Source organism: Pyrus communis, chromosome 8, assembly GCF_041283825.1.
Source record: "Pyrus communis isolate YQ-2024b chromosome 8, ASM4128382v1, whole genome shotgun sequence".
Classification (NCBI taxonomy): Eukaryota; Viridiplantae; Streptophyta; class Magnoliopsida; order Rosales; family Rosaceae; genus Pyrus; species Pyrus communis.
The window spans coordinates 12,958,338-12,972,350 of NC_142572.1; positions in this window are offsets into that span (position 1 = coordinate 12,958,338).

Here is a 14,013-nt window from a genome sequence, read left to right on the forward strand (position 1 = left end):
GAAGGAAAAGTGAAAAAAAAATTGAAAAGAAAGAAAAAACAAGGCTGCAAGTTGCAGCGGAAAGGAAAGGAAAAAAGGCAAAGCAGCAACATTGGGCAAGGAAGGAAAGGAATGAGGAAATCTTGGCATTCTCTTCTTTCGGTTTTATCTTCTCAAACTCATGTCTTTCTTTTGGTTTTATTTAAGGATTATGTGTAACTAATTTTTAGTAGTTAAGGGCTATTTTGAAGCCCTGAATATGATTGAAAGTTTGTTATGACATTTCATTTGAATTACTTTTATGAATGGATGACAATTGGTTCACTACTTGTCTTATTGATGAATTCTTTATGTATTTTCTACGGATGCATACTTAGTAAGCATATCTAGGATTCTAATACTTTGAAAATGTGTGTGCATGCCCTTATCAAATAAGGACCTACATATGTTCTAGAGTAGTACTTGTTAAATGCAATTAACATGTGAACCAATTTCTAGGATAAGTAAGACAACGCCAGTACTTACGATGTCTTGCGATGACTCAAACTCTTTTCGTTCTTAATGATTTCTACTTGTTAAATCTATGAACACGCCATTCTAGATTGCATGTTAGGGACTAAGTTAAGTTGAAAACACCATTCTCTTAACATAAGAAAGAGTAATAGGTTGAGTTCTAACATTGAGCCAACTTGAGCATCTTCATCCGGAAATATAAGGAATTTGAATGAAACATAACATGTTTGCATGATTATTTGGTGGTGGATGGCAATTTTCCTAACTCATTTTCTTAACTTGTGAACTACAATCTATTTTTATTATTTAAAATCTGTTTCTGTCCTATTTGTTGTTCGATTTAATTTTAATAGCAAATCAACTCCAAAAATCCTAAAAATTTGTGTAAGTGTAGCTCTATGTGTCTAGTGTTTGAATATAAAATTTTGTTGATTTTAGATAAGTGTAAGTCAGTCTAACAATTATGTTTTGGTGGATGGTCAGTAGGGACAACAGCCCAATTTTTGTGACATTTTAAGAAGTTAGATAAAACAATTTTTTTATGGGAAAGACCCTTATTTTCACATGCTGTATGAGAAATCTTATTGTTAATAAGGAAAATCAATAGGACATTTGTGTGCTACTTTGTGGTGTGCTTTTAATCCTATCATGTATGAGCCCGACAAGGAGAAAACCATGTTCGTGATCAAGCGAGGCACCTACTGCTACAAGGTCATGCCTTTTGGCCTCAAGAACGCGAGAGCCACTTACCAAAGGTTAGTAAATATGACGTTCAAGAAGCAAATTAGGGTAGCCGTGGAGGTCTATGTCGACGACATCATGATAAAGGGCAAGCAGCGGTCAGACCTCATCCACAACTTGGTAGAAAGTTTCAACATCCTTAGAAAATACAAGATGAAGCTCAACCCCACCAAATGCACGTTTGGAGTATCTTCAAGCCGATTCCTAGGGAATTTAGTAACCCAACGAGGAATTGAAGCACACCCAAGCAAATCCGAGTGATCCTAGAGATGAAGTCTCCAACTACCTTGAAGGAGATCCAAAGCTTAACCGGACGAGCAACTGCCCTTAACCGATTTCTCTTGCGGTCCAGCAATCGATGCAAACCCTTTTTCAAGGCTATCAAGAGGGCACAACAAGATAAATGGGATGAAGAGTGCAAAAGAGCCTTCCAAGACCTAAAGAAGTATCTCACATCACCTCCTTTACTATCCAAGCTGGAAGCAGCGGAGGATTTATACATCTACCTGGCAGTCTCTGAAGTAGCAGTGAGCTTTGCCTTCATACGAGATGAGTTGGGGGCCTAATTTCCAGTATTCTACACTTCTAGAGCTCTTCTCAATCCGAAAGGAAGATATCTAAAGATAGAAAAATTAATTTTGGCGCTAATTGTTCAGGCTCAGAAGATCAGACCATACTTTCAAGCTCGTACAATCATCGTCATGACTCAGTATCCTCTATGATCATGCGGACGCTTTTCAACAAGTTATGAAGTGGGCATTGGAAATCGGCCAATACGGTTTAGTTTTCTAACCCCGCATGACGATAAAGGCTCAAGCCTTAATAGACTTCTTAGCAGAATTCGTGCCTAGCTTAAGCGACGTAACAGAGCAGCCCAGCAACGCCCCAGAAGCAATCGAGCACACCTTATATGCGCATACTCCCCCCAACAAAGATTTCTACCATTTGCATGTTGATGGCGTATCCAATTACAAAGGCTCGAGAGCATACGTGGTCCTTGTCACCCCAAATGGCTCAATGCTCGATCAGGCGATCACTCTAGGCTTCAAAGCATCCAACAACGAAACAAAGTGTGAGGCCCTACTACAGGCGTTAAAATAGCAAAAGACTTGGCGGTGAAGAAGCTTGTAATTCATTCTGATTCCTAACTAATCACCAGCCAAACTATTGGGGAGTACATGGTAAAACATCCAAGGATAACACAATACCTAGAGAAAGTACACAGGCAGCTTGAGGCATTTCAGACTTACACTCTCACTCAAGTTCCATGAGCAGACAATTGATAGGAGCATATTTATGCGACTTAGTTAGCTTATTCTTGTGCATTTGTGCTATTATTTCCTAGTTAATGTTGTATTACAACTCATTTTCGTGCGTTTGTAGGTCCAAAGGGTTAAAGTACCAAGAAAGTGCATTTTGATGCATTTTGGAGCAGTTTTGGGCACTATGTGGATAGCTTGCATATGGGCCAACATGGATGGACGAATTTGGAGTTCAAGAGGCTAGAAATATGATGAGAAGAGGAAGGAACTAAGCTCAAGACAAAGTGGATAACGAAGTAGCTCAAAAGAGGAAACCCTATCCAAAACCTTATCTAAAACCTTATCCAACATTATCCAAAACCTTATCTCATCTTATCCTATCCTAACCTTATCATGTCTTAATCCTAGCTGCAAGTGGACCTAAAAACATGATTTCTAAAAGCCTTATCTAACCCTAAATGGGTGCCACACCCTTCCCCCTTTTATCTCTTCTAGAAAACCCAAAATCAGCCATAAAACACCTAGTTTCTAGAAGGCCCAATTTTGGACGAATTTCCTAAACCTTTTGCCTTTTGGATTCTGATTTGTTAGGCCTCATTCCTTGTGGATTTGGGTTACACAAATCCTTTTATGAAACTAATTGGGCCAAACCCTCTCCTAAGTGGATTTAACTTATTTGTGCCGAACCCTAGGGCCCTAATCCATAAAATCTGCTAAGTGTAACCCTAATCTAATTAACCCTAGGACTATATAAACATATTTTCAGCCACAAATTCGTACCACCCCTTATGCTATACAGAAAACAGCTTGCCGCAACACCCTAGCCTCCATCCTTCATCCTCCATCTACTCCATACATCTCCATACACAACCTGCCGCACCCTACCACCATAATCAGCCATTATTCATCCTTCTAAACAAGAATACACCATTCAAAACCCCCAAATCCACCACCCACAACTTGTACCGCAGCAAGGAAGAGGAAGGGAAGCCTAGCCGTGCATGCCATTCAACCTGGAATTGCTGAAACGTTTAGGTGTAATCTTTCTTGTGTTTTCAATGTTTAATTTCAAGAATCTTTGCTTTGTGAGCATGAGGAACTAATCCCCTTTTGGCTAGGGGGAATTTCAAAACCATGGCTATATGTGCATTATGATTTGATTACTTTCAGTTGTGATTTCATGAATGGTGAATTCAATTTACTTATCTATTTGAATTAAAACTTGTTTATGTATATGAATTGAGAGTACACGCTTAATTTGCATGCATAAATCTGATGCTAGGGTATAAGGGAACTTCACCTAATCGTTGGGAACTTATATTCATAAGTAGTAAAGATTGTTGGTCACAATCATATTAAGTAAATTCTTGGCATAAGTATCATGCGCTTTCATAGTTATGAATGCCTCGTCAACACTTATGATTTTCATAGAATCTAATGATCTTTGATTGTTTTTCTATTATGCGCTTTCATATAGAGAACTTTTGAGGAATAATTTGATTGCAATGCGCTAATTCCATTCAATTCAATGACCTAAGGGAAATCTGAGAGTTAATTTAAGCGTACCTAATTAACTTGGGGTGTTGAGGTTCATGATTCATTGAATAAGCAATTGGAGATTGTTTTGTATGCAAGTATGCCATGCGTGGAGAAAGACCTCCTAGCTAGCCCACTATCCACTTAATTCCATCAAATTCGTCCAAATCTGCCAGTTTAAAGTTTTGTTTTGTTTATTTTATTTTCGTCCAAAATCAAATCTCCATTTATTTTAGAGTGTCTAATTAGTTAGAATATGTTTTAGATTGTGTTTTCAAGTGTTTTGAGTCAAGTTAGAATCAAATTTCGTCCAATTTTGTGTTTAGAGTCAAATCTGCCCAGTTTGTGTTTTTTAGGCAGTTTTGAGTGTTTTTAGCTTATTTTGAGTCTTGTGAACTTGTTTTGAGTCTTTTAAGTTGAGTTAAGTGTTTTAAAGTTTAGTTTTAGTTATTTGAGTCAGTTTAAAGTGTTTAGCAATCCCTCATAATCCCCGGTTTAAGAACGATCCCTACTTACTTATATATTACAATTGTCAAAAGAGGGTTAATTTGTGTGTTAAGTTAATTTTCGCATCAACAATGCCCACGCAGATGCTCTAGCCGGCCTAGGCTTCGCCCTCTACCACCAACTCAAACGCTCTATTCTAGTGGAATATCTAGAAGGGCCAAGCATAGAGACGGAGTCGGCAGCTGAAGTTTCATAGGTTAGTATAGCTCCTAACTAGCAAAGTTCTATTATAGACTACCTTGTCGATGACACACTCCCCCAGGAAAGGTTGAAGTCTAGGAAGCTCCAAATCAAGGCAGCACGCTACTATGTGTGGAACAACATTCTCATCCGAATATCTTACACCAAACCACATCTCCCCTGCTTAGCGCCTCCCGATGACTTGAAAGTTCTAAGCTCAATCCACGAAGGCATTTGTGGATACCACTCCGGAGGTTGATCCTTAGCACAGAAAGCTCTTAACACAGGCTACTATTAGCCACCATGAACCAAGATGCTAAGGAGTTAGTACAAAAGTACGACTGTTGCCAACACTACAAGTGCCTGCCAATAAGCTACACACGTAGATGAGTCATTGGCTATGCATGGAATGGGCAATCGACCTGGTAGAACTTATGCCACATGCTACTAGGGGTAAAGGCATGATGATCGTGGCAACTGACTACTTCACAAAATGGGTAGAAGCAAAGCCCATGCCAACCACAACTCAGACGGATATAAAGCACTTCATATGGAGGAACATCATTTGCCGATTTTGCATCCTTCAGTCTGTCGTCACCGATAGTGGCTCGTAATTTATGGGTAAAGATTTGGTGAAGTTCTTCCAAAAGTATGGCATCAAGCAGCACATGTCCACGCCAAGATATCCTCAAGGCAATGGGCAGGCTAAAGTATCCAACAGGATGATCTTCAACTGCCTCAAGAAATCCCACATCGACAAGAAGGGAAAATGGCAGACAAACTCCTCAAATGTTTATGGGCATATTGCACCACCAAAAGACGAGCAACCGGTGAGGCTCATTTCTCTTTGGCATTTGGTTCAGAAGCAATCATTCATCCCAACATCATCGTGCCAAACATCAGCTCTCTATTGCAAAGCATTAAGCATAACAATAAGGAGATGACCACAAGCTCAGATCTGGCAAAGGAGAAGCGCGTTCAGATCATCACCCGTATCGCAGCCTACCAGCAACAGCTCCTCTCAACCTATAATAAAGGGGCCAAGATTCAGTAGTTCCAACCTAGAGATCTAGTCCTAAGAAAGACCTTAATCACTGCTTGCAAAGAAGCCTCTAAAAGAATGAATCCCATCTGGGAAGGTCCGTACAAGATCAGCAAAGTAGGCGACAAAGGTAATTACACCCTCACCACCATGAACGACAAAGAGATCGAGAAGTAATGGAACGCTTACAACCCGATGAAGTACCATATGTGACCTCCCACTATATCAAGTCCCGAAGACTCAAGCAGCTCAACGAGCACCACCTTGCAAGCCGAGACTATCCAGTTGTTATGCAGTCTTTTACAGCTAAGTTATTTGTTTGCTTCACTCTTTTTTCAATAAGGAATTTAGAAGTAATTTATAAATTGGCTTGACTACATGTCTACAACAACTTATCTCTCCTGCACTTCAAAAAAAGATCGCGCCCTTCTTAGGGATTCACTACAGGAATTACACCCTTCGAGGGACCAACCATGTTCTCCAGTGCGAGAAGGTAAACTAATTCCCCGACACCCATATGGGTCTGCTCTCCAAAGTAGGAAGATAAACTCTACACTCTGAATATCCAGACGTGGATGAGCCTGGCTACCCTAATATAACTAGATGCATGATGGCTTGTGCCGAGATTCCTAGAAGTAGCCATAATGGTCTTTTTCAAGGCTTAGCTTGAAGGAAAAATTTGTGAAAACAAGTTCATTTGAGCAACATCTATGGCATGCAATCAATAATTAAAGGCGGAATCATCTTTGTATACACCCAAAAACAAAACTTAACCCATGAAATTCAAAGCCTAGTAGGTGGGTGAACCAAGACTCAACTCAAGAGCAAAGGCTAATCACCCAAAAAGAGGGCCTTCATTCCTTGCTTCTTAGTGTTATGGATTTCTTGGATGAGGATGTTGAAAGGATTCTCCAAGTTCCCAAAATAGAGAACCTCTAATTTTTCCACACCAATGAGAGCTTTGATGAGGAGATAAGTGACCTAGGAAGATTTAGATGCTAGTAAAACCTTCCTAGGGTGGCCGGCCTCTTAGAGAGAAAAGGGAGCTTGTGTTCTCATCTTTTCTCCAAAAGAAACCCTAAGGATGAAATGGCTATAAAGTTGCCTTTATACCACCTCACAATGTAGTGGTAAACTTGCAATTAAAGCAAGTTCACTACCCTTTCTCTATATGGCCAGCCTTAAGGGTTTATAGGGCTTTCAAGCCCTTTGCGTTTTCAAGTTGTCATACAACTTGAGTTATTGGACTTGACATTCAAGTCCAATTGGGTCTTGTGGCCCAAAACTAACCGAGGTCTAAAACGAACTTATTCGTTTGATTAATCATCATATTAATAGACCATTTAATTATCCTTCCTCATCTCCGTTTTTTCTTCAATCTCTACCTTACACGACGTATGATCCATTAGGTTTCTTTTAGCGAGGCAGTGGGCGATTATAACTCTTCATATCGATTGTGAGTTGAAACTTACTTTCAATTCTCCCTTTAGTGATTATACACGTTTAGGGCTTCCACAAACCATGAGTGATACCTAGCAGTATGTCATGGTTACCCAAGCTAATCAGAAGAGGTGGAGAACCTATTCAGTTTAAGATTACAATGCAATACGATCTTTCTCTAATATAATACTCTTGACCACATTGTTTGGTTTGATAGTTTATTCATGTCTACTATCCAATGTGATTCTTTTACTTATATGATTACCTTGAATGTGATTTGGAACAACTTCCTAAATCTCATTCATACTTTGGCCAGAGATTCTTAATCATATCATAGAGTATTCTCCCTCAAACAGTTAGAAGGTTAGAGATCCCTTGTTGCGCATTCACTTGCCTCTATTGCTAAGTGGCTTAACCCTAACTATGTCGTGGACACCCTCTGATGGAGTGACTTTGACATAGTCAAAGATCAAGGACCTAACCATAAGACAACTATGATGCCTCAGGTCAAAGAACTACTTTGCATTATCCTAACCATGAGTTCTCATGTGACATGAGTATGAGAACTCCTCGTTGACCGTGTTCTGTGGACTCATTCTCTATCGAGCACCTACATGCTTGTCTTGGTGTCAATCACACCAATGACTCGAGACCAGTCACTCTCCCTAAGAGAAGACATAGCACGTACTGATCTTAATGGACTGTCAATGCCCAATTGGCAATCCTATGATCAGGAATGTTTAGGATATGTATATGAAAGAGAATGGTCTCATGTATCTAACTTCTTTAGATCACATTCTCCCAGTTGCCTATTCCTTGGACTTATTGTTTAAGCATATAACATTTATATGAGATGGCTTAAAACAATAATCTTTGCCCTTTATATTAAACTAGATTAGTTTAACATGTGAAATGTCCATAAAGTATCATCATATGATTGGTTTTAGGGCGCATTTCCAACATAGCTAACTGAAGGATTTTGGATCTCTTGGCCTAATCCATGGGAAACCGGACCCTAGAGACGGAGGGGCATATTACGCAGTACGCCTTATGGACGGCTGCCTTGGAAACCTAAAGTTGTTACCGAGTGCACTAAGGTAGCCTACGGTTTGCCCTTCAAGCAGTAAAGCCGCGCTAGACTTATACAACTGCACATTCTTGTGAATGGTTAAACAAGCTAGCATGCATATATGAAGCCTTATCCACTGCCGACATGTTATGTAGTCGATAAGCTTTACCACTACCAAGTGCGGAATAACCTACACCAAGTCCTAAAGTGTTGTGGTACTTGCTACGCAACCTACGGAATTGGACAAAGCCAAGGTTAACAGCCTAGTGGTTACGCGGATTTTTCTGCTTCTGTAAGTAAGACATCCGGCTGCCAACCCTATGCCTAACAACATTGCAAAAGTTCTACACCAACACCTACGACTGCGTAGGCTATGTATACCTGTCTACTTATAGAAAAGCAGCTCGCCTGCCACTAGTCTATGAGGTCTAAAGGTTAGGGCATGAACAAAAGAAGTAAAGATGGAAAAAAGCGAAAGAAACAAGTTTATTAAATTTTCTAGCAAAATTGATAAACAACTAGCAAAGACCAAAGGAGTTTAAGCAAAAGCAACAAGGAAAAACAAAGAAAATCCTCAAGGCTACTTAGAAGACTACTCTTTAGCAGCATAGACATCCCACGACTACTCGGTTGCCACACCTTCAAAAGCCGTTATGCCTTCAGCAGTGGCACCATCCGGCACTTCACCCTCAGCTACCTCAGCCTCGGCACCAACCTCTCTAACTACTTCACCAATAGAAGACTCAAAAGTAATGGTAAATAAGTCTCCCAGAGAAATAAAGAAGGTCTCGAAGTCTTTACCAGAAAACTCTAAGTCAGAAGGCTACCCAAAGAGATGATCTACATAACCCAGCTTGTAGAAATCGGCTTGACTCTGAGTAAGTGAAGCCTCGAACCCAGCATTCTCACCCTTCAACTGCTCATTCTCCTCGAGCAGGTAAGCATGAACCCGTTGTAACTCCTCCATTTCCTTCTTCAGATTGTCGTTGATCTTTAAAGCACCTTGGAGTTCCAACACTTGAGGCTTAAGCCGATCAACAACCTTCTTGAAGTGGATCACTTGGTTGTAAGCAGCAATCAGTTCTTCATACTTTGCATAAATAGCGGAGTGGAATTTAGAGATGGCACACTCAAGATCTTGAATCTGAGGTGTAACACTCGATCTCCTTCTCTGCACTTTCGTACTTTACTTAGATCACGTCAAGCCTAGTCTTCAAATCCACGATCTCTTAGCAAGCGAGATATTAGACCCCTTCAAAACAGCAAGTTCAAATTCCAATTTCTTGACTTTCTCAACCAAGGAGTAAGCTTTGGCTGCCACAGTTCTTGCCACCTCTTTTTGATCAAGAAGCATAGACTCGGCTACCAGAATAGTCATTTTCTGCATCATGGCCAGGAGAGCAGTCCTCCTATACTCAGTCGTATGCTTTGCAAAGGAACTTAGGCTAATAACTTCTTTGACGCTATCAATAAACTTGGCACATACATCCATGTCTTCGAGCAAGTTTAGCTTCAAGAGCGCACAAATTTCAGCTGCTTCCCCAGAAACAGACTTGGTGGATTTTCCACGACTGCCTGCACAACAATCTCCTTCTTCTCAGCAGATGAGTAGGCCTCGATAGCAGAAGGAACAGATTTTGGGACCACTTTAGCAGGTGGAGCACCTTGTCACTCTTCATGGTAGCAAACCTCTCTAAAGGTGAACTGGACTTAGCCCCAAATGGACGTTTTAGCATAAACTTCAACACTAAAGGCATGGAGGAAATTCTACGTTGGGCAATTCTTTCAGCAATCGAACTAGTAGCCTTCGGAACAACAATCGCTACCATCACAGATCTAGCATCCTCCTCTTTCTTGCCCTTGGAGGAAGTCAAGTTAATCACAAGCTTGGGAGGAGCCGGTGAACCCTCACGAGCAGCGGAAAAAATCTTCGATTTCTTTTCAGCAATCATCTCTTGGATAGGCTGGGAAAACCTTTTTTTCCCACCTCCATTTGTAGCAGGCTCCACCACAGTGATAAGACGAGCCAACGCCTTAACATTGATTTGTTTTATCCCTTTTCTCGGGGGCAACCCACTTTTTTCCCTACAAAGAGGACTAAGCAGTCAGCGCCATTCATGGTACTCGGAGGGGATACCCAGAGTAACATGGACTTTCTTCATGTCCGGAGAAGTCTTAGGAGTGGAGCCGAATTTCGAATCTACAAAAGCAACGAACGATGATCAGAAAATTAAAGAGCAGCTTAACACAAATACAAAGCAGCCGAGAGATTAAGCATCCCATTTACCGGATATGAAAACTATTGGTACACGCAGCTCAGGGAAGAATCAGACTCCCATTCTCCACTTATCTCCAAATTCTCCTCGACCCAATCATGATCTCGCTTGCTCGAGTTATCAAAAAGCCTATGGCGAGATCACATCTGCCCAACTCTATCAATGTGACCTATGTCAAATAAGTACCAAAATTCATTGACGATTAGATCTAAGTCAAAGAATTGGCTTAGATTGTGGAATCCCACCATCATACGAACCGCGTTCAGAGAACATTGGGCAGGGGCACATCTTATGGAGCAGATCACTTCTTAGAAGAAACACAGCATAGGAAAAGTAAACCCTAACACAAAATAGTATGGGTGGAACTTGATGGCTCTCTGAGCCCCATCACATGGCTCATGGCTGCTACCATCCTTAACTCGTTTCACACGCACTCCTGACGGAATGGCGTGCCAATATGCCTCGAGGAAGTCTCTAAACAAGTCATTGGAGCTAATCTTAAAGTGAGCAGCCTTGAAGTAACTAACCTTGCTCAAAGATCCACCTTGACGATATAAGGGCGGCAGACCATCATCATTTTTGTGGCTCAAGGAAGGCATACTTGAAAGAATTCTACAAAGATGCAAGGATGATTCATTAGACGGTTGTTTAAAAAAAAAAAAAAAAAAAAAAAAAAAAAAAAAAAAAGGTGTTAAACAGGCCTCTCAGCCTCGCTTTCACTTTTGTCCCTTGGGCACGAGCCCAAGCCCATCCTTTTCAAAAAAAATAAAAATGAAGTTGAAGGCCCAAGCCACAGGAGCCCAACGTCCTCGCTAGGGCCCACGGCCTGGTCTATTCTCCCTCGTCCACAGGCCTTACGGCCTGACTCCAACTTGGCCCACGCCAAAGTCCAAACCACCAGGCCACCCATGGCAGCCCTAGTGTCGTGACTTCTCCAAAAAAATTTCAAGTCACCCCGACCCTTGTCGAGCCAATTTCATGCCCTGAGGCTTCCAAAAAATTATGAAGACAAGAAAATTACTTTTTTCTTACCTAGAAGCAACAAGAAGATGAAGCAAGCAACGAAAGATTATCCATTGCACGGGCAAGATGTAGAAGATTGCTAAAGGAGGGGGAACAAATATCCTCTAAGCTCTCTCTCTCTCTCTCTCTCTCTCTCTCTTATAGGGTAGAATAAATTGCTCTCCAAAGTTGATTTAATAATCCACTTAAGGTGGACTTAAATAGGCTTTAAGAGAAATTTATTTCCCTTGACTAGAAGGATCTAATTTCTTGTTAAAGAGGGAATCTAAATCAAAATAGGAAGCAGTCCTAAGTTTCCTAAAGCAAGAAAATCTCTACACCTGTTGCCCTTTTCTGCAAGCAACCTAACAGGTGTGAAGGCATTTGTGGAGCCAAAAATAATCACAAGGCAACACGTGGATCTTTGGATAAAAAATGACAAAAATACCCTTGAGGCATATCAAGATTCCTACGCGCGAGCAGCGGGCAATCATCCCTCAACCAAGTCAAAAGTGCCCAAAATAGGTAACAATTCAAAACCTATTTCATCCATCCTCATCAAATCCTCTCCACAAGGTAACTCCCAAATCTTTCCCTTTTTATTATATTAATTAGCTAATCAATTAGGCAATTATTCTATTAATTGGCTAATTACTTAGTTAATTATTCAATTATACCCAATTAAACACAAATCAAGAACCTAGCCCACAAAGAGAGCCAAGTGGCCGATCCTCTCTCACCCAAGGAGGCCAGCCACACCCCTATAAAAGGCCTCATATTCTCTCCAAAACTCACTTCGTTCCCTCAAAATTCTAATTTTGGCATCGGAGGTTCTTCGGCCAAAACTCCCCCCCCCCCCAATTCATAGTGGGCGCGTGAGGCTCTTGGCCTTTACCAAAGGTGTTATTTGTTTTGTAGGTGCAATTTTGTCTAAGATCAAGAAGGAAGAAATTTGCATCACACAAATATGTCTTCAACGAGAAAAGCTTAAAGGTAGGAATTAGTTGTAATCACCAGCTCAAGTCTTCTTGGTGAGTGAAATGTGCTTGAAACAAATGTGAACCTTGCCGATTTAATGAGGGAATTATCATTAATAAAGGATGAAAGTCCATGTGTTGCTCCAAGATTTTCTAAATTATTTTTGGTTCCACAAATGCCCCCACACCTGCCATACTACATTAAGGAGCTGCAAGAGGTGTAGAAATCCTAAGTTTTGTGGGCTGCCAAAAGTTGATTGCAAGACTGCATTAGATTCTAAGCTCTAACTTGTAGTGAAAGTCTTCTGGGAGATGAAGCCCATTTGCCTATAGAATTTATTTTAACTCTACTTGAAATAGTGGATCAAATAAACCTAAATGATAATTATTTTTCAAGTAATGCTATTTTTACCACGTAAATTTACCGCATTTTCATACTATCTTATCTGGCAATTGAGGTGGATAATCCACATCAATTAAAAATACTGTTATGGCAAATGAGGTGGATAATCACAAATTAAAAATTAACTATGATTTTGTTGTAGCCTATTTTATCTAACAAGGGGAAGGGGCCGGCGGCAAGGAGAGAAGGGAGAAAGATGTGTTTGTAGAATTGTAGGGGAATGTATGTGTTATTCCTTCCTACCTAGTGCCTTTATTTATGATAATAAGAGGGAGAAGAAATCCTTTATCCCCAAGAAATACAAGTCCCTATAGGAAAGAATAACTAGAATCAAATCTCTTGGTTCAAAGGATTCACAACCGGTGATCAAAAAAGGGCACAAACTAGTGACCCTAGTCTGAATCCGACATTGTTCACTCATCTATTCCAACGAATAAGGTTATTCTAGATTACTGTGATGTCTTAGACAAGACATACCAACCTCTCGAGAATCGCAAGATTTCGGTCTATTACACTGTATTGGATGAGGTTTGGAATTAGATTAAGATGCTGATCGATGATGCATTCGCGTATACCGTTGCTTTCGACATCATGCTTAGCAATGATATTGAACCATGTTCAGTTGATGAATGTCGACGTAGAATGGATTGGTCAAACTGGAAATAAGCAATCTAGGTCGACTCGATTCGCTTGTGAAACGTAGAGTGTTTGGGCCTAGAGCTCCTACTCAACCACATGTGAAACCCGTGGGCTACAAGTGGGTTTTCGTGAGGAAGCGTAATGAGAAGAACGAAATAGTGCGATATAAAGCACGCTTCATAGTGCAAGGCTTCTCTCAAGGCCCTGGGATTGATTACGAGGAAGCGTATTTCCACATAATGGACATCATAATGTTTCGCTACCTTATTAGTTTGGTAGTTTCCGAAAAACTGAATATGCAACTTATGGATGTGGTAACTGCGTATCTCTATAGGGATCTAGATACAAAAATCTATATGAAAGTTCCAGGAGGACTTCCATTGACTGGTTCAAATAGTTCTAGACCACGGAACACTTTCTCGATTAGATTGAGGAGATCACTCTACT